Source organism: Protopterus annectens, chromosome 1.part1 (genome assembly GCF_019279795.1).
Source record: "Protopterus annectens isolate FY-2018-M chromosome 1.part1, PAN1.0, whole genome shotgun sequence".
Taxonomy (NCBI): Eukaryota; Metazoa; Chordata; order Ceratodontiformes; family Protopteridae; genus Protopterus; species Protopterus annectens.
The window spans coordinates 703,078,050-703,101,677 of NC_056726.1; positions in this window are offsets into that span (position 1 = coordinate 703,078,050).

The following is a 23,628-nucleotide window of genomic DNA, read 5'->3' on the forward strand; positions in this document are numbered from 1 at the left end:
GGAGAGATAGATATGAATTCCAGAGACTACTCTGTCTATGGAACAGGCTCCCCATCCATGTGAAGCAGAGTTCCTCCCTAATCCAATTCAAGGGCAACTTGGACAATTGGATGCAAAACTGGAAATTCATCCCTGGTTTGGCACCTATGTCTCTAATGGACACAGTTAACCTGTAAATGGTTCATCTCCCAGGCCCATGCTTACACTTATCAAGGGTATCAGAACTTGTCAGAGATTTGGGTTGCATGGAGAGGCTTAAAAAGGCCCTTGTGGTCATTAGCCTAGTAAACACCTATGAATATATGCACCTATGATATAACAAGTTGAACATAATGCATACATCCAGGCAGTGGATGCAGGCCTTTAGCAAGCTAAACACATTTATCAATGACCTTGGTCTGTTACAGGGTATTATTATTTTCAGCCATGATCTGTAAGTTTCTAATTGGTGTCATTAGCCATGTCTCCAGGGTATATCTGGCATTGCCAGTAACATAACCCTGTGAAAAATCACCCTGCACAAACTGTTGGTTTAAGCTGCATGTTTGCCAGATGTGCAGGGATCATGGGCATTTCCCAGATGGCCTGCATACATATTGCATATGTACTCTATGCATAACAGATCAGCTAGTAGTTGATGGAGATGAACCACCTTAAGGTTGATATACCATTCCCTGCTCCCCCTTTTGGGCCCTTATTTTAATGTTGGTGAAACCTATGGCACAATGGCACACAGTACCACAGGGAACCAGAGTATATCATAAAATGCATACATGGTGTAACAACTTTCCTCTTTGGTACAAAAAAAGCACATATTACCCTCCACATGCTGTAGCATGACATGAAGGAACTGATAACATGTACTTGAGACACTTGCCAGGGATACACCACCTTGGCCTGTGTTGGTCATGAAAAAGTTCCTGTAGCTAGTATTTTCAAAGCTACACATACCTCAGGGTCTACAAGGATAACAACACCACTTTCAAAATTTTCTTACATGTAGAAGATACATTATTAGCCACCTTCCCAGATTCCTTTTTGCAGACAGCATAGTCAAAGTCTCCTACCTAAGTAACATGCACAGTCTGATATAACAGCTGATGACTGTATAAAAAAGGCACTGGTCCTTTCAGCTTCTTGAGCAGTGTAAATGTTAATGATCATGCTCACTGCATGCTCACTGCATGTTAATGATCATGCTCATTGTATGCTCATTGTATGTTAATGATCATACTCACTGTATGCCCACTGCATGTTAATGATCATGCTCATTGTATGCTCATTGCATGTAATGATCATGCTCACTGCATGTTGACTGCATGCTAATGATCATGCTCACTGTATGCTCATTGCATGTTAATGATCATGCTCATTGGATGCTCACTGCATGTTAATGATCATACTCACTGTATGCTCATTGCATGTCAATGATCATGCTCACTACATGCTCACTGCATGTTAATGATCATGCAGTGAGCATTTAGAGCACAAGAAACAACAAAGACAGTTGCTGTACACTTTAGGGTAACATCATCATCATCCCCTACATTTGCATGATTAATAGTTGATAATTAAAAAAAACTGTCAGGAGGTTGTTCTACAACAATTTTCAGGATCAGTAACATGTTGGGGAATGTGTGCTCAAAAAGAATAAGACCTACACTTCAGCAAATGAAACATGTCTTGTTTACATCTGTCCAAGTCACAGAAAGTACAAATGCTGTCTAGTACTGCACAGTATAGCTTGTAGCAGCACTCCAGTGTTTCCAATGAGGGAAAATAGGGTGAGGGAATATTATGTTCAGCTGTCCCTCTGTCCCACCTTTATAACACATTTTGGACATCCTGGGGAATAATCGCGCCTTCTCTTTCTCAGCATTATGATATTGGGTAAATGTTGCATACAGTTATTTCTCACAAGTAACCGGACACCTTTCATGGAATTGTGCAGAAGTCATTTTAATTTAAATCTTTTTCAGATTCTCTTAGCAACTCACATTATAGCTAAGCAACAGGGAATGTTTCATTTCTAGTTCATTTACAAGCGCACTTTAAAATTGAATTCTTATATATGTTTGGGAACTAAATGTGCTAATGGAATTGGAATAAAATAATCCTGTAAACACTTTCCTGTTGTTTCAATAAACTCCATGTAGGCTTAGCATGAAGCCTACATGGATTTTGCATGTCTATATGGTGAGCAGCAATGCTAATTGCATATGCATGCCTCACTGCATGTATAAACATAAATAAGTGTGGCTTCATGGCCAGCAACATTGTTGATAGCCAGGAAACCATGTAAAGCAACACAGACGTCAATAGACATGTAAACCTGTTTATCTATGGGCAAACTAGGTCTGCATGTTTGCTCAAAATGCCACAGTGATTAGCAGGGTTATCAATAAAGCAATGTATATATTTCCCACACAGTATATGAAAGTGTATACAATGCAGAGTACTGTGGAAACCTCTTTCAGGCATATGGAACAAAAGTTGTATAAAATCAGTAAGGGAACATAGACTGCATTAGAAATAAACAGTCAGAGGAAGTATGTGTATTGAATAGAGGCACACAAATGAATTGTAGGAATGAACACAAGGAAAGAGAACAGGTGAAACAAGGTAATATACAGCAGATAAGGGCATGTCAATGAAAACAACTGTGGCATGAACACTAATCACATATCGACATGATACAGTATGGACTGCACTGTGAATGCATAAGTAGAATGTACCATCACCCAGGATGATGCCACAATTTAAACAAAAAATGATTGATGACTCAATTGTACCAGATCACATCCCAAGTTGTGTCCTAAGAAATCTGAAACAGGACCTAGTGGACCAACTTGGTGTTCTGTTTAACCATAGCCTGAGAACTGGCTTTGTTCCAGCAAACAGGTAAACAGCAACAGTAATCTCTTTGCACAAAGGAGGGCCACCAACCAACCCTGAGAACTACAGATCCATAAGTCTTACCAGTCTCATCTGCAAGGCCAGGAAAATAATCATCATGGACCTTGGCTCACCGACAGAACACATACTGTCAAAGTTGGTGACTCAACCTTTACCAGTAGAGCCGTCACCAGTGGTGTACCTCAAGGTTCTATGCTGGGCCCTTTACTGATTAGAATCTATTTCTTGGAAGTCCAGGTTAAAGTAGACAGCCTTTTGCTTACTAAGTTTTCTGATGATTGCAAATCGGGTGTGCAATCACTGAGTCCTCAATGATATTAACATATTACAGGAGGGGCTAACACAAGTATATTACTACAGTAGTAATAGAAGAAGCATGTAATGCTATGGGAGCAATGACCATCAATACATTAGCTCACATCACAGATTGTAATACCCTCTTTTAGCCATACTGTACATCCACACCTCAATATAACACATGTCAATGACAGCAACATTGATATGTCAACTGTTCATAGGGTCATTGGACATTAATAGGCTAATGGCCAACATCACATGAAATCCTAGCCATTATTATACCCTGTAAAAATAAATCCCAATATCTATATTATGGAAGATAGTAAGACTATTGTGTATATGTCTATATTTCTTGGATTGCATTACATCCTGCCACTGTCCATATGGGACATGTGCACCACACCATGACAGAATTAGTAATCACACATGCAGCAGTCTGAAAATGGCTTGCAGAGGCTCATGGAAGGACTCTACTTCATGATGTGTATATGCATATTTGACATGAGGACATCCTCTACTCCTGTGCATGAAGGATGTTATGTGGCTAGATGAAAAAGGAGGATGCATCGGGCTACATGAAAGATACCCCAAGTGGTAGTGAAATGAAGAGCTATTCCAAAGATCATACAATTACTATAATGCAATACCAGCCACACACACACACAACAGTAAACTGGGCCTGATTTGAACATTACACCTATGTAGGTATAGAATATGAATGCCATGCAATGTTACAGTAGCATCACCATATATGTCTGACTGTAAAACTGTCACTTTGCATGCTATGGAGTTTGATAGCATCATTGTATGCTGAGGAGAGCATGTTGGGAGAAGTTTAGGGCATGGATGTGTAGTCACATCCCTGTGTAAAATTGTCCCAAAAGTGAGAGTTGTATGTTTATACATGCAAGTTGCCTGCTGATGGATTAGAACACCTATATGTGTAGGTAAAGTAGCTTGCAAACATAGTAGTTAATGTTCCTGCCAAAGCACAGGATTGTGTTGAGTACTGTCAAAGTGCATGTTATACAGGATGACATCATCATTGAATGCTACAACAAGATGTTTGGCAGAAGGTTTGACATAGCTGTCCACTCACATATCATTCAAAAATTGTCACCATAGTGATTTTTGAATTCACACACAGCTAACTGCAGTGAGGACAAACAGAACCCCTACCTAACTATTTACAGAGCACAGTACTTAACACAAGTGCCACAGCAGAAGTCTGGCTTTTATACTGTTGGACAACACTTTATAGCTGATGACATCAATAGAGTTTGATGTGAGGAAGACGGTAAGAGCAGTGTCCCACATACTAACATAAAATGCTCTCTCTAATGTCAAGCAAGTGCATAAACACACACACACACACACACACACACACACACACACACACACACACACACACACACACACACACACACACACACCAGTTGACTGCAGTGAGAAAAGTACCCCAACCTAAGTACACCGACTAGTGACCTCAGTATTTAAAGCAGGTGCCGCAGCACAAGTCTGACTTGAAGAGTGTCAGACAACACTTTATAAGTGATATCAGCAGTGTCTGGTGAAGAGAAGATGGTAAGAGCAGTGTCCCACATATTGATGTAAAATGCTCTCTCTAATGTCAAGCAAACGCACACACATACATACACACACACCAGCTGACTGCAATGAGAACAGAACACCTACATAGCTAAGTGTACCCAATAGATACATCAGTATTTAGCACAAGCTCCATGGCACAAGTCTGACTTTTACAATGCTGCAGGACAATTTATAGTGTATGACATCATCAATGGATGTTTGTGAGAAGATGTTGGGAGGCTGGAATGAAATGGATAGCTAGCCATGTACATCTGTCACGATATTGGAGATCTGCATGTTACCAGATTGATGAGTGTGCAAAGTGTAGTATTTGCTGTTGTGTTTCCAATGTACAGGTATACCTTAAACAGGCAGTTTTGCAAACTATGTGCAAATAGTTGTCCAGATTACTACAAATATTAAACAATTTGAATGTGTATGTCAGTATAAAGATGTCCATGATATATAATAAAGCATTTTTATTTATTTATGTTGTGTAGTTGATGTATTTGTGAACAAGTACTGAGAAACCAAGTTTCAAGTGCATGGTTGTAGGTGACACATAGCTACAGTGTAAATATGTGTTCTTTCCTTAAAAAGTGCCTTCTCTTTGCATTTTGCATGTACTTTCATGGGATAAAGACTAAATGAACCGTAAACATAAGTAATACATGCTGTTGCACACTTTCCTTAGTGCACTGCCGAGCAGCTGGTTTGCACAGTTGATGGCAAATTAGTGGCATGTGAGAGATGCACAGTTCTATTGGTTTGCTTACCCTGTGCAAACATGTTAAGTGGAGAGGCATGAGAGTCAGCAGCATGCATAGTACTGAGTGTAAGGAACACACCTGCTGCATAGCTAACTCTGTGGCAGCATGTGCAAATTCACTGATAGATTTCTTTTGTAGCTAAGATGATGTAAGGTATGAATCCAAGCATATCTAATAGTTTTAAATATGTATTTATAATGCAATGAAATATTTCTTTATTCTGCATACACTGTGTATCACCTTAACATTTCATGTTTAAGTGGCATTGTGTGGCGGTAACCACACCATTGAAGAGCCATTCACTATCTCTTGGTATTGGTGTACATTATCAAACTGCACTGAAACACAGAGGGCAAAAAGTGAAGGGCTCCATTGCTTTTTTTTAACTTTTGTGTGTTGTGTGTGAGTCTATATTTTGACAAGATTAAAGGTATTAAAATGGGGTAGAGAGGAAAGTGGTGAAATGGTGGGCAGGCAGGGAGAAGAACAAAGGGAAAGCAATATAGGAATGTGCAGGACAGAGGTAAGAAAGAAAAATAGCTATCCACTTCTTCAACAGTGTAAACTGAAACTATGTACAGAATATTAGCTGAATTTGGACTGTCACTTCAACAAAGAGTGGTGACAGCAATGCAGTCATGTTGCATAGCCAATTGAACCAAATCAAGTGTGTCAAGAAGACACATTGCAAAGTGGAGAGCTATATATGGGATGATATTTTTTGTGGGACAGGTGTCCATTTTTTTTTTTTTACTTTAGTAAGAGAGGATTGTTGGGTAAGGGAAGTACGCCTTTCTGGGTCAGATAAGTAGGGTAGATGATGAATGGGGATGCAAACAGGGCTAATGTGAGGGACAAGACAGGTTGAGTGTCACCATGATTGTGGCTAGGGAGATGACAAAAGATGCCCATGTCCATCAAACATGGGGACAGTGAGATTCTAGTCCTTATCTTCAGGACTGTCATCACTATTCCCCAACTTTGCTGGCTGATGGAGAGCTTGATGTCTTCTCCTATGGGCCATAATTGAGAATAGCCTCTCCATCCAGCATAGACATGCGGCAATGGTGCTGTGCATGACCCTATGCACTAACACTGGCATCTCTTGATGGGCAATAAAATCACCATCTCTGCCACTACTCCTGGAGGTTACTACAACATCAGCTGCTGGGGTAGTGCTACCTGATGTGGAGAGCCCAGGTACTGCAAGGGCAGCAGAGGCAGTACTAGCAGTTTGGGTCCCATATGTGCTGGGCATAAGTGCAGGAGCCAGTGGAGTGGGGGCAGGCTGAGCCATGGGCATTGGCCTACCTTCCTGTGTAGTAAATCATTTTGTGAATTTTCAGAGATGGATGACATGGGAACATTTTGCAACACATAGAAAAAAAGAGGTAAGGGTTGGGATAACAGAAAAAAAAGAGATATAATTAGCCATCTCTCAAAACTCACAAAATGCTTTATTACACAGGGAGGACATGGTAACATTTTAACAAAAGGTAGAAAAATAAAAGAGAGATAACGGTTGGGATAACAGAAAAAAAGAGATATAATTAGTGACATCATAGGTTTCATACAATAGATTATCACAATAATAATAGGTTCATAGATTAGTATTATGCTAACTGCCCTTATGAGTCATTTTATGTCTAGTCTATTATTCCATTTGAGAATCAAACCCTGTACCTTGTGTCTGTAAGGTAAACACCAAAAACATTATGTCAAACTCCCACCAAGTTGTTAACTGCAGTCTTCTACTGTACTGTGGACAGCAGTAGTTTAGATCATATCTGCACAATGCCATAAACACACACACACACACACACACACACACACACACACACACACACACACACACACACACACACACACACACGCACACACACACACACACACACACACACACACACACACACACTGACTGCCATGAGATTAGTACCTACTACCTATCTAGCTATGCAATTTAGAGGACACAGTGCTTAATGCAAGTACCACTGCAGAAATCTAAATATATGTTTGCCTATGTCAGGAGTGATAATTCAATAAAAGTGCTTAAAAACAACTTTGTGTAAAAAAGGAAGCCAACAGCATTTGTTTGGCTACACTGATTAGAAGCTCAAGAGTGTGCTTCCCAAGAAACACAAAATAAAAAGGTTAATGGGGAGCACAACTTGCCAAGAAAGAGCAGTACTATAAACTGCAGCAGTTCACTATACCATACTCTGTAAGCAATACATTTTGACAACAGCCTAATGAACAATTAGAAAGGTGAGAAAGAAGTGAAGTTCTACGTTCAGGGAAACCATTTTAAGTAAAGAAATTGGGAGCCAGGCAGTGACTTGAATCATCAATCGTGATTGATATCAAACTCATAATAAGTCAACTGTCTATGTAATTATGTGGAGAGCAACCCAGCACTTCCACTGAAAACAGGTTATGTCACATTGAGCTTCCTAGTTAGCAAATACAAACAAACAAATGAAGAAGGAGGAATGGTGTAAACATAAAAGACAAACAGTATTTTATCTCTGCTTTTACATTTAAGTATACTTCTTAACAGCTACAAGCTAAAAGTAAGGATTGCTCAAAGTAATCCTTGCAATGTGCATATATTGCACATATGCTTGGTCCAATTATACAGATTAAGTTAACAGCATGGCATTTAAGTCACTTGTTTTGAAATTAAAGTATGTCATTTTTAAAGGAGTTTACTATATATTTGTTATTTGTGATATTTGTACCCACAACATCTGACTGCAGGATTACACTTGACTCCTACAGTTTGCTTGTGTTACAGACTGAAGCATGCATTCTTCATTTTACAATTAGTTACTTTGCTACAACTGTAGAGAAAATAAATAATTTAGCTAAAACAATAGTTCTGTTGTGCTGCATACATACTGCTTGCTTCCCTCAGTCACTCTAAATGCTTAGCATAGGCCTCTCTATTCACCATAATCTCTGGGTTAACTGTAGCATAAAGAGAAGAAAACAAAATAAATGCATTATGCATACCAGTCTTGCCTATATGAAGCTTTCTATCAACTGTAAATTCTCTATCAGTATACTTACACAACTTTGGGATATCACAAGTCCTGAAATCATCAAGCCACTGATTGACTGTATCCCTCTTATGCCTTTCCAAGTCATTAAATTGAATGTCTGCATTCTGTCTGGTTTGTGTGTGGCCCATTAATCCAGGTTTGCGTGACTGTAAGTGATGTGCAAACATGAGAAGCAAAGCTAAACTTTTTTTATCCTTATGAGCAGTGTTTCTTAGGTTTCATCCTTAAAAGACAAATGTGGGACTTGAAACATGACCCATAGATAGTATATACCATGTGCATTTCCATATTTAGCAGATATGCTACAAACACAAGTGAAGTTTATTGATCAGTTATCACAGAAGTACATTACATAATTTTTGTTGTATTTATCCGTTTCCTGTATTTATGCTAAGCCATGGACCGCACAAATACTGCTATATTAATATATATATATATATATATATATATATATATATATTTATATCTATAAATGTGTGTGTGTGTGTGTGTGTGTGTGTGTAAAATGAACAGTACAAAATAAATGTTAGTACACTTGAAAGACTTTTAAACAAATCTGTATTTGAACTCTCATAGCAATGAACCTATAAACACAGTAAGGGTGCCTTTGCAGCAAGAATGAAAATCATTGTGCATACAAGCAAGTCCAAAATCATCCACAGTATTAATAAGACATATGGCATTTCTACACTTCTGAGTTGTTTATACATGTGTTAACTTCAGATGTAGTGCAATGAATGATCACACAACCATTTATGACTATTGTTTGCAGAAGTACAGCTTTGTCTTATCTTTGTATGGTGTTATTTCTTCTCTTATCTGAGCATTAATCTTAGGCATGCGGTACGTAAGGCATTTTCTATTATTCTTCTTAAAATGTGTGAGTATATTAAATAGCAATAATATACAGTTTTCAACAAAGTCAGGGGCAGTTGCATATTATTGAACAGAAACTGTGAAATGTGTGCTGCTTAGTTACATTTAAAACCTTGATACAATTACTTCTACACTATGTAAGTCTAACCTGGCTGACACACCCACTGGAGGTAAGAGAGTCTGAATTGTTGTTGTGTTTTCCTTCTTCCTACCAGTAATCATTCACAGTTGCAATCTATTAGCAACAAACACTGAGGAAGTGCCTGCACTATGTTTACATGTGCTACACAGAGCCTAGAATTTGGGATTCAGCAATTGCAATAACTTCACGCCTCATATGCATCTTTGCCATGCCCACAGGTTTGAATTTACACTATAAAAAGGTAACCATGTAGGTAGGGAACCTGAAGGTGACAAGACTTGCTTATGTGGCTAATACAGAAGAAGATTGCTATTACTTTGGATTTATCTGTACTACTAGTCTTGATAAGGTATGAATGCATTTTTCAGTTATACACTGGATTTGCTCATATCACTAGGAAAAAAAATATATAGATATATAGATAGATAGATAGATAGATAGATAGATAGATAGATAGATATATGCAGATATATAAATATAGATATAAATATATATGGATCCCCTTCAGAAGCTCAAAGTTTTCAAAACTTCAAAAGGATGAGACCATAAGATTGAAGTTTTGAAACTTTGAACATTTTGAATGGAGATCACAATACAACACGGAAAAGGATATTTAGTATTTTCCTTGCAGCAGTGTGATCTCGGAGTTGATATATTTATCAAGTGATGTGGGGGTGCAGAGGGTTTGCCCCACTACAAAAACATTAAAAAATGAACTATCGACCTATTATCCTGATGAGCCTGGTCTGCAAGGCCATGGAACGTATCATCATGGAACTCAAAAACAAAGACATCGGTAACCTCCAAAGTCTGGATCCCACCCAGTTCGAGTTTGTGAAAGGCAGATCATGCCTCCTGAACCTGATTAATTTCGTTGAGGCAGTCACCAAAGCCGTAGATGAGGGTAAGGTGGTTCACACAGCCTATATTGACCTCGCCAAGGCTTTCGACTCCATCCCCCATTCTGGAATTATAGCTAAACTCACTAAACTAGGTATACATCCCTATGTCACAAGATGGGTTGCCAACTGGCTCACTGACAGAACCCACACTGTAAAAGTTGCAGACTCCAAATCTGACCTCAAAGCAGAGACAAGTGGACTACCACAGGGTTCTGTCCTGGGACCTCTCCTGTTTAGTATCTACTTCTCTGAAGTACAGGCCAACACAGAAGGCCTCTGGCTAACGAAGTTCACAGATGACTGCAAGCTAGGAGCCATAGTCAAGTCCCCAAATGATGTGTACATCCTACAGAAGGGCCTCGCTGAGACAGATGCCTGGTGTCAGAGCCATGGCCTCAAGCTCAATGCCAAAAAGTGCAGTGTCATCCCCTTTGGTAAAAACTCTGTACGCATGAACTACCACATAGGCAACAATCTACTTAACACTGAATGCGTGATAAGAGACCTTAGGACCCAGGTGGACAGTAGTCTCTCCTTTGATAGTCACATTGCCACAGTAGTCAGGAAGCCCTTCTACGTGGCACACCTCATCATAAAAGGGTTCTCATCAAGGAAAAAAAGAGGTCATTGTTCCCCTCTACTCGACACTCATTAGACCTATTATAGAGTACAACGCCCCTTTTGGAATGTACCTCACAAGACTTCTGCAGCAGCTGGAAAGGCCACAGAAGTACCTCACAAAGATGATTACTGCCTCAAACAAATGCCCTACACTGACCACCTCTTAAAACTCCAGCTTTACTCCGTAGCATATCGCCTACTCTGAGCTGATCTCTGCCTAACATATAAAGCTATGTCAAAACCCAAAGCTGTTGGACATGCTACACCTAAAGAAATCCCAATCCGTCCGAGCTACACGCTCTAGGGACCTAAACCTTGTCACCACAATAAACAGGACATGCTTGAGGGATAGATTCCTGTCCCAAAGACTTCCCATATTCTGGAACAGGCTACCCATCTATGTCAAGCAAAGTTCTTCATTAGCACTCTTCAGGAAAAATCTGGATGAGTGGATGGGAAATAGGAAATACACCCTGGGGATCACTTCTGTGTCTCTGTTCAACAGTGGCACAGGAAAATAACTTTCTTGGGTGGCGTAAGCCAGGGAACCTTGTTGGCTAGGCTTACATAGTCCCTTGGGCCGATAGCCTAGTACCTACCTATGAACCTATAAACCTATATATATATATATATATATATATATATATATCTATATATATATATATATATATATATATATATATATATATGTATATATATATACATATACATATATATATATATATATATATATATATATATATATATATATATATATATATATATATATAGATAATATATATGCATTAGCAAATGCTACTTTTATTTGTATGCACTTCTCAGAAGTTTACTGATGACATAGGCATTTTTGTGAGAGCATTTTACGTTCTCAGATATACAGCCTTGTTAACTTTCATCACAAGTGTTAATGTTACAACTGTTTATATTTCAGTGAAATGTAAATGTCCTATATTATCAGTGACACAGGTAGAGGTGACTGGCAGTGGCATAAAATAAGTGTTCTGTGGTAAATGTGTATACATGTTTTTGGGACAGTTTGATAGCACTTATAATAATTCACTGATGTTTTATTCCTTTTTTTGGTACAAAAATGTCATTTGCCTGTTGTTTTGGAGGCGGGGAGCCAAGTTCAATTTCTGTGTTGGAACAACCAAAATGTTTTTACAGAGGTTTGCTTTGCTATTGTTACTCCCTGTTTTGGATCAAACCTTTGTTTGTGTGTGACTGTGATATGTTACAACCACATAACCCTTTTTTATATTTGAATATCTTGAAAGTTTTTTGTTTCTCCAGTGGGTATTACTAAAAAACTAATAATATGTGTTATATCCAAGTAGGACTATTATTTATGTGATATTTATGTATAGTATCCTTCTGTTGTGTTTTATGTCACCTAGGAGTATGGCACCCAAGCATCCCAATCCTTGCAACCCTAGCCCTTCAGTGACTCAGAAAAAGATGTGATCATGCAAGCATTTTGGCAAATGGTGCCTTTCTGTTTGAGAGAGGATGTGGGGATATGTCTGGAAGAATGCAAATTTGGAACTCGATAGGAACAATGTGAGCACTTTTGGGGTATGCAGCAGGACATATCATCAGGTGCGTCATAGGGCCACTGACCTGATTTCATCAGCTCGGAGGAGAGCAGCTGCAGTGGCCCATTGACAGCTGGCTATGGGGGGGGGCTGCTACAAAGCCACCACTGGCATTAAATGAAAAGTTCCTATCCACTGTTAGGGATCCAGACAGCTCACTGGAAAGTGCACAACAGCATGTCCTTGATATTGGCGCTGCTGTTTCAGGGAGGACATGTATGTCCCAGGAGGAGTTTCCAGGTAGGATTACCAATGTCAATTCTTAAATATTTCTTGTGTAGTAAAATACTGAAAGTAACAGTTAAGTTGGTTTAATATTTTTTTTTTTGTGCGAAGGGGACTAGTTATAGATTGATACAGTTAACAATACATTCTGGTTCATTACACATGGGCTTGGGGTGGATGTGTCATCCATGTTTCAGTTAAATGTATTGTTTATGTAGATATAAAAGCCAAAAATGTCCCCCCCTGTGTTATTGTTATTGTGATAATGGTGTCCTTACACTTTGCTTAATTTCTTCCAGGATCATCACCACAAGCAAGTGTGAAGTCATCTGCACATGGCAAGCCAAATATTTTTGAGAATTATGGAAGACGCCTATAACACTGTTGAAATTAGGCTACATGATAATCACCTGTTACTAAATCCCAAAAAAACTAAATTACTTCTCTTTTTTCATAATCCCATTTCAACCAAAATAACAACTTTAAAATTTCTTCCTTAAATAATGCCAGGATAGAAATTTCTGTACATACAAAATAATTGGCATGACAATTAACAATCTTAAATTTGATTGACATATCCAAAATAGCATAAAGAACACCAAAAACTAGGTACCCTACAATGTGTAAAGAAATGTCTTACAATCTCTACCATGGTAACTCTACCTACCACTTAACTCTTACCCAATCTCCTATATGGAACTACTATCATGATTGACTTACAAGCCACTCTTAGTTATAAACTTGAACAATGCTGCAACAAAGTCACCAGATTTGCTTAAAACAAACCTTATTAGACCCACTACTGTTTAGCACTGAAAGACTTTAACTGGCTAGAACTTCCTTGCTACCTATTTTATGCTCAGCTCATCTTAACCCACAAAATCATCCATATCCCATCCAGCTGCCCAGCAATTAGCCTCATACTTCAATACTCTCTTCCAAACTGTCCACTTCAATCAAATGATAAACAAATGCTTAACATCTACAAACCAGAAAGTGCTACTGAGGTCAGTTTGTATTCTAGTAGTGTGGCTAGAACTTTTTTTTCCCAATAAAGAAATGTCAATAAATAAATAACTGCATTTTTAAACTCATTTAGTTTTAAACATATGAACCTGTAGGCAGATTGGATACTCTAAATTGGCCCTAGGTGTGAATGTGTGTGGGTGTGTGTGTGTGTGTGTGTGTGTGTGTGTGTGTGTGTGTGTGTGTGTGTGTGTGTGTGTGTGTGTGTGTGTGTGTGTGTGTTTGCCTTCCGTGGAAGGTTGGGTGCCGGGCTGGTAACTCAACACTGTAAAACTCCACTGCCAATCAGAGTGGACAGTTGATCTGCTGTGGCGACCCTTAACCGGGAAAAGCCAAAAGAAAAAGAAGAAGTTTTAAACATATGAACAATGCAAAAACAATATGTTGTAGGGTATGGTCCAAGGTGGAAATGGAAACTAACTCAGTTTTACTTTAATAATAAGCTTCTTATGACAGGATGAGATGAGACGCAACATTTTTTTAAATTTATTTTTATTTTACATTTGTTAACCAGGATAGCTTGACTTGATACATGTCCATTTTCAGAGGACGCCCGAGGAGAAAAGCTCCAAAGGTAGTTACATAAGCAATCTTAACAAAGTACAGATAAAACAAGAGTCATCATAACATAGTACAAATAAAACACAACTTACAGACTCAGCTGAGGAGTTAAATTTATACACTCTCACAAACTTCTAATCTGGCTTAACAATTAAAAACACAGTTGAGTTCCATTTACAAAAATAGTATTGGTACACTAGTAAGACTAATGATTTAGTCAGGCTTGAAGCAGGGACATAACCATTGAGACTTGAAATACTGCTTGAGAGCTTTCTTGAATTGAGATAGGGTGGTGTCTAGGGTAATGTTAGCAGGTAGTGAGTTCCAAGTTTTGCCAACAGAATTGGCGAACAGGGAGTCTCCGGCTGAGTTGTTGGATTTGATGGTTTGCACTACCAGTTTATTAGATGAGCGAAGTGATCTGAGGGTGGAGTGGGGATAGATGATGTTTTTCAGTGCCGGTGTATTTTCAGGTTGGTGAAGTACTTTGTGAGCCACAATAAGTTGCTTAAACTGAACCTGCCTGGGAAGCTCTAGCCTTCCGAGATTATTTAGGTTTATATGGTGATGCATTCTATAGGCAGACCAGTGGCAAATCTAGCTATGTTATTATAACAGCTTGAGAGTTTGTTAGGTTCAGTTTTATTTAGGTTGGCACTAAAGGGGAAGCATAGAAGAGGGTAGAGGGTAGATGGGAGCAGGCAATGGCAGTCCTAGCAGGTGGGATTAGGAATGTCTTTATCCTATATAGCGAGCCCAGATTTTTATTAATGGTTTTGATAGTTTTGTTGACATGCACATCAAATTTAAGATTGTTATCTACGATAACTCCTAGGAGTTTCATATGGGCATCTGGGGAGATTATCGTACCATTATTAGACTTAATGGAGAGAGATAATGCCAGCGATCTTTGGGTGGGGGAGAAAAGTTGGAGCTTTGTTTTGTTGGGATTTAGAATCAGACAGCAAGCAGCAAGCCAATTTTCAACTAAGTTAAAAGTACTCTGAGTAATTGTTAGCAGCTCTGTTTGTGAGGTGCCAGTGCAGATCAACATGGAATCATCTGCATATTGAATGCAGTTAGCTTTTGGGATGTCAGTGTGGAGGTCATTAATAAAAATGGAAGACAGAAGTGGTCCCAGAATAGACCCCTGGGGGACACCTAGGGTGTTAGGAAGGAGGTTTGATAGTTTGTTCTGCCATAAGACGGCTTGTTGTCTGCTGTGCAGATAGGATTCAAACCATTGGAGAGAGTGATTGCCTAGAGGCATTGTTGCCAGGGTGTGGATGAGTAGATGGTGGTTAACCATATCAAAAGCCTTAGACAGATCCAAAAAAAAGGCTGAGGATAACTTGTTGTTTTCCTGTTATAGTTTATACATTAGAGAAGGTGAGAAGGGCTGTGGTAGTACTATGATGTGGCGTGAAGCCATGCTGAGAATTAGCCAGTAGGTTTGGGTTAGAAAGTACAGAAGTTGTTTATGGATGTACTTTTCCATAATTTTTGCCAGAGGGGACAAGATGGCTATGTGTCAATAATTAGATAATTCAGTAGAGCTACCACCTTTATGGAGGGTTATGACATGAGATATTTTCCAGCTAGAGGGGACTGAGGCTTCTGATATGGACTGATTCATTAGAATGGAAATGGGGTACGCTATAGTATCTGCAGCTTTTTGCAAATATTCAGCAGGGAGAAGGTCAGCAGCTAGGGCAGCAGGTTTTAATTTTTTGAGTAGTGAATGAATGAAAGATATAGAGACTGGTTGGAAGCTAAAGAAGGGCTGGGTACTGAGAATGGTATCCAGTAGGTTAGAGGAGTTAAGGGGTAATTGGCTAACAAGGGCTTGAATAGTTTTGGTAAAGAAACTATTAAAGGTGTTAGCAGCATCCTCTGGTAGTTTATCAGTAGAGGCTGAGGGAGGTGGAGTGGTGGTTTGACCTGGGTGCAGTAATTTATTTATCCCTGCCCAGAATTTTTGAGGGTTATTTTGGTTTCCTTGCTGGAGATGGAAGTAGTAGTTTTTTTATCTAGAAAAATGGATTGTTTTGTCTCATTTCTTAGTTGTCGAAATTTGGTTTGATCTAGAGGGGCTTCTGTAGCACACCATGTTGCCCATGCCTTATTTCTGGCTATGATTTTTGATTAGATTTCTTTAGAGAACCACGGGGCAATGTCTGTTTTCACCCTAGTGGAGCGAGCGGAAGCATGAGAATTGAGGATGGTAAGGAATTTATTGTTACAGTAGGCAACAGCTTCATCTAGGGGCAAATGTTTTAAAACATTTTAAAAATAAATATCCTGCTCTGGTAAAAAAAGATAATAGCACCTTAGGTGACTGCCTAGTGTACTGTTAAGGGGCAGGTTTGGTGCTGCAGTCACAAAAAAAGAGAAAAAAAGAAAGAAACTACAGTTTTGCAGTGCTCGGTAAAGCAGCTGGCAAAATAAGTTAATAAGTTCATAAGTTTTAAGCTGGTATGCAGGTCTTAAGGCCAACAAGGAACACTGATAACTATAAAGAATGACCAAAGGTCAAGCCACCCACTCTGTTAATCAAAATTTTCTTAAAAAAGCATAGCAATTCAAATTTATGTATCCACAATAAATTACTTTCTCCAGCTCAATGCCTGGTTTAAAAAAATAAAATAAAACTGGGCAAGAAGGTAGCTCCCAGCTACACGCAACTTAGACATCTATCTAGTTTGCCTGTCCTTTAGGTGTCACTGACTGTAGCTCTCTGAATATCACATTTCTGTGGTTTCCGACATATCAAGACACTGATTTTCTGCCAAAGTCACTAGCTTAGTAGTTTTTTCCATAGATTGCTGAAGTCCATGATTCGAGGTACATTATCCTCACCCATGCAATGGATATGGGTTACCCCTCAGTGATATAATGTGACATGTAGTGTGCTTATCTCAGGTAGAGTGGAAAGCATAGACTATGAAAAGAGTTCAAACAATCCTTCTAGTTTTTTTTTTTTACATTATTTCATTTCAGAAGATATCAGAAATGATAGCTAAGAAGGCAAACTTGATGCCGTGCTATAAATGATTCATTGCTAACCTAGCCTAGGGAAGATTTGATTGTATTTCAATTACCTGGTTGGTCTTTATTGTGCATCTTTGTTGTCCTCCAATCATACAGGAAAAAAAAGTTATTCATTTTACTACTAATCATGCATTATAGAATGGCCTTAATGGACAGATACTGGAATACTATAATGTAGAAGGTGGGCAACACAATGAAGCGGATTGCATTACTGTCTTACCCCTGTAAAATTGCACAGGTGGGTCACTTTATGTGCAGAGTCTGTACACTGTAGATTTATCACATACTCCATTTTCACCACCTATTCACAATTTCACGTCACAGCAGACTGCTATAGTGTTGCCTAGAACAACCACTACCATCCAGAAAGCTTACTAGGCTAGTGAGGACAGGCAAGTAAATTGACAGGACTTTCTTCCATATCATACATGTTGCATGGATCCCTTTCAGAAGCTCAAAATTTCAAAACTTCAAACTTTAAAAGATCAAGACCATAAGATCGAAGTTTTGAAATTTTGAACGTTTTGAATGGAGATCGCCGTATAGAGTGGAGCTGGATATTTGCCGATTTCCTGACAGTAGTGTGATCTCAGAGTTGGTATTTTTATATATTAGGGTGTGTGGGGATGCAGGGGGGCTTGCATCCCTACAAAAATGCAAAAAACTTTTTTTTGTTTTTACTTTTTTTTATTATGTTTTTGAAGTTTCAGAACTTTGATCTGATGGTCTTGGCCATTTGAAGTTCGATGTTTTGAAACTTTGAGCTTCTGAAGTAGATCTGTACACACACACACACACACACACACACACACACACACACACACACACACACACACACACACACACACACACACACACACACACACACACACACACACACACACACACACACACACACACACACACACACACACACACACACCTATGGACAATTTAGAAATCACCAATGTGCATATTGAATGTCTTTTGAATATGGAAGGAAACTGGGGTGCCTGCAGAAACACAGAGTGGACATGAAGACTCAACACAGAAGGCACTCTAGCTAAGAACTGAGCCACAGAACTTCATGCTGTAAGGCAATGGTGCTACTCACTTTACCATTGTACCACTTACCCCATCCCTGACATGTGCCTTAGGTGAATAGCCATTGGTGCAAACTGTCTACAGGTGTGTGCACCATGAATGAATGAGTGCATGTGTGAGTTCTGTTCAATGATAAAGTGGTATCTGATGCAGGATTGGTTTCTCTGCATTGTGCCCATGTGTGCCAGGATAGGATCCGGCTCCCTCACAACCATGAAATGTGGGTAACTGAACAATTAATTAAATGAATGAAATGTTAGATATTTCTTGAGCAAGAAGAAAAATAAACATTGCTGTCAGATAGCAGTTATGCCCATCTTTTTTATTAACAGGTTTTATGTTTCAACAAATATAATCAATAGGAAGACAAGTAAACTCAGATAATGTATCTAGGGCAGGCAGCTACAATTAACTTTTATTGAGGAAATAGGAATGTGATAGTGGTGATAGATGAAAAAGCTGTATTACAATAGTAAAATAGATATTTATGATCAAAATTTAAATTATATTTTATAAAAGAACAATATTTTGAAATTAATGCAGAAAATGCTAAAATCCTATCAAGGAAAGTATATTAAATACAATTATCATACATGCACAACTTTGTAGATAAAATGATTGCTCATGAAAACTAATTCACGTCTACAGGTACTTGCATGCTTCATTGCATTTAATAACTACTGTAAGGCATTTCAAGGTCTGTGTTTTATTAAAAAGGCTTATTTTCTTGACACTGTAAGCATTCTGAATACAGGTATGCATGACTCAGCTCAGCAAAGGCATGTAATTACATTGTCACATTATGTGACGTGGCATGTATTATTTATTAAGAATGCAAATGGCATAGCAATCTCATTAGTTGGGAACCAGCAATGCTAAGTGATTTTTATTTATAGATTAGCCATGAAGATGGTGTTGTTAGATAAAGATAGGCAGGAATTCCATTTGGCTGGTAGAAATGCCAAACATAAGGAGGAATAAGTTACATTGTGGAAGTCTGCCTAAAATATTATCTTTGAGTTTTGACTGTTCTAGGTGAAGTCGGTGCCCAAATGTGACTTTTCGTGTGGCTTTTACATGACCTATTCTATAAACATTATACTTCAGGCATGTATAAGCAACAAGACTTTGGAGAGAAGTCTTGACAAAAAGACTTGACTATAAAGGACTTTCTGACAGATTATTGTATAATAACAGTATGTACCATGTGTCGTGTGTGTGGGACCGAGTGTGTGTATGTGTGCTCATATGTGTGCATGTGTGTGCACGTGTGCGTGTGTGCACGCGTGTGTGTGTGTGTGTGTGTGTGTGTGTGTGTGTGTGTGTGTGTGTGTGTGTGTGTATGTGTGTATGTCTGTGTGAGGGGGGGGAGTATTTGGATTTTTTGCACTTGTCTGTTTGTTTTTGAAGTTTACAACCCTCATTCATCATGTCTCTATTTAACAAGACTGAATGAACTAATTTTCCTATAGCATAACAACAGACTGTTGATGATGAGTTACATTGGTTCTGGTGGTATTTTGTGTATGTGTATAAACTTATTTCAAAGCCGGTCAAATCAGACTAAAGAGAAAAGGTAAACTATTCTTTAAAAATGTTTTCTCTTTCCACTAAGGTTGTACAGCCTTGAAGTCAATGTAGTTAGACATCCAGGGTGTATGGCTGAAATCCCATGTTGAAGATATTTGGGGCACAACTACTCTGCAAAAATATTTTGTGGATTTGTGCTTTTCTTGAATGTTATGTGATTAGCAAATGTTTGGCCTGTATATGGTTTGAACAGTCAAAAGTTCAGTTATGATTGCTAGGTCTTGAAAACAATGGGATGCAATGAATCATTATGGACCTGTCCATGCTTTTACATTTTTTTATCCATCTCATTTGCTGATTTTTTTTTTTTTTATGATATAAAGAGAAATGTGTAGAAGCAACATGGTACAGGAATATCCAGGAGAAGCACTAGTGGGGAAAGACTGGAAATGCGACCTTTTATCACCTCTAAGCTCAGATGCAGCAAAGTAATCTGGGTCCATGTCAAAGTATCAAATGACAAAACTGTCAAAACCCATATGGTCGAGACCATATGTACAACAATTCCACCCATTGATTCATTCTGACTGAGATTGTGGTAGAATGGGGATCAGGGTTTTTGCCCTTTTCCCCACTGTAATGCAATCTCAAAGTTGGTGTATATAATTTGCAGGGGTTTGGGGGTTCAGAGGGGCTTGCCCCCTGCAAAAGCATTGTTTGTGTGTGTTGTTTGGGTTTATTTTGTTTGTCAACTGACTGTGTTTTGACCATATCGTCCTGACCATATGGGTTTTGACAATTTGGCTACTTGATGCATTGACATAGATGCAATAATCCACCTTATTGACACCTGCAGCACAGTGCAGCAGGACGGAGGTATGCCTTCCCACCCAAATCACCTTGAGGACTACAACAAATTAAGTCCTCAAGCCCCATCAGCAGTAGATGGACAACTCCATAACAAAACAAGTAGGATAAGCAGCAACAAATGTAATAGTAGCCCAAGCAGCACTCTGCGGCATAAAGACCACATGCACGGCACAGTAGCTGCATGTCTGAAAGCAATAACATATCCAAAGTTTCTTTGGTGTAGGCCAGTTTTTATGGTGCAGGGTGAGCTGAGAATTGCACCTAGTACAGAAAGGACTATATAAAGAAAAGAAAGTGATCTTCTATGAAGTCAGGGGTAAAATTACCATTCCCTAGAATGGCTCTGAACCTTGAGTCAACAGATACAAGTCCATAAATGGTAGGAAAATGGTCAGGACAGGAATGCATGGGTGACAAAGACAAATGATGCAAGGTATAAAGGGTAATGTCATCTTCATATTCAGGTAAGGGCATCCATGACAAGGCAATAAATAAGCAAAAAGAGACGACTCCTGCTTCCAGTTGCTGCTGATGTATCAGATGACTATATAGAAGAGACTGTAGTATTCCAACAATGTCAGCCATTTTCCTTCTCACTATCAGAACAATCAGTAAGTTCCTTCCACACTGCACTTCATGAAGTTGTTACAGTTGTCTGTAGGAATGCCAGTGAAACAGCAAATTAATGATAGGGTAGCAAAGAGACAGAAACACTAGCAGGTCATCCACAACTGGTTTAAAACTTGACTCGGTGTTTTATTTTTTCTTTTGTTTCTGTTCGTTGAAGTACCATTCCAGCTTTCATCCCTGATAGACTAGGAGTTTTTGCAACTCATTTTCATTCCTTTATTTATCATACCTCCAAGAAATAAAAAACAATGCCAAGATGGTACACTCCTCTGATATGTCTATTCAATAGTTTTTTTTTATTTTTGTCTTATGTCATTTGCCTTTTGTGGTATTTCTGCTCTCTTTCTTAATATAGGGACAATCATGTAGTTAGAGAGTAGGGAAAGAGCAGCAGCTTTTATGATTTTTATGGCACTGATGCCAGTAAAATAGAAATAATAATTCTAGCTACAAAAGGAAACATGATTTGTCAGTCAGATATTTGTTTTTTATTTTTATTTTTATTGTTAACCAGGTAAACTCAATAGGCACAAGCTGAAAATGACCATAGGAATATCAGAAAGGGGATGCAGCAAGCAGAGGCGCATGCAGAAACATACATGGAAGGAAAAGTGGGAAATAGTTGAAGGGATCTTTTCAGGGCAGGTACCCATTTTTTTCAAAAAAGTTGGCTGGGGAAGTCAAAAGAATGGAAAGAAGGTACAGGTATGGAAGCAGCGGCACACAAGCAAACATAAAACACAGTGAATAACAGGGAAGTGTGGATACAAACAAAGGGATTGACAATGAATAGACAGACATACTGACAAGAGAGGGCAAGCTGTGATGGGGGGAGTTGCACTAGCAACACAAACAAGTAAGGAGAACACTATGACTGGGCATAGAGTGGTCCTTTGCTCCTGTTAGTGTAGGATGAAGGCAGAGCTCAGTCACCACCATGACTGCCCACCATAGCAGGTCCTGCCTCCAATATCACACTAGGCCATGCAAAGCAGTGTTTCAATTCTGATAGTAACTCTTGCCAGAAAGAAAATATTACCTATTGGTGGTTTCACCAGTGAAAGGAACAATACTGCATTCTGGTGAGCTTTTGCCAGTGGCCACCAAGGATACCTCCAGGTCAACCTCCCCGGAACATGATCTCTGTCATCTGAAGGAAAGGCAGACAAGGGAAGTAGATGGTAACTTGGCAGGAGAACGCAGGGCAGGGTGACAGAACTGACAGTGCTGCCACACCATAGGTACAGCTGTAGCTGACACTGCATAAAATATTAACATAAATGTAGACAAATAACACAACAAACATCAAATTAAAATATAACAGATGGATAATGGCAAAGAAAGATAGAAAGAAAAAAGTATCACTATCATGTCTGTGCCTGACCATCGGTTAGCTCCACTGTTATTCCAAAACCCATAAAGATGACTACGTACAGAATGTCATATATTATCATATGACGCTGGGTGCAATAGCATAGTACCAGTTGGGTTTTTGGGGATATGTGACATTACTACTAGTATGGGGTACTGTCGGCCATAAGAGGCCATGGAAGGTGCATATGGGTGTGCTGGTTTGGGAATGCTATATGGGACAGTAATAAAGAAAAGGTGCATGGAGGTAGATGATGTTACTAATTACAAAGGCCAACAGGTATACCATTTCAGTGGGTTGTACCAAAGGCAAACAAGACAGTGGTGGTAACACAAGCAGCTGTCAGCATATAGTGGACAACTGCTGTAATGGAAGCTGATATTTATTATGGGATAAAGATGTTGAAATGTACGAATTCCAAGGGTGTGCCAATTTGAAGTGGTGCATGGATGGGCATTCAGTGGAGTGATGCATGTCCAATAAAGCAAGATACATAAGCAGCATGGTAT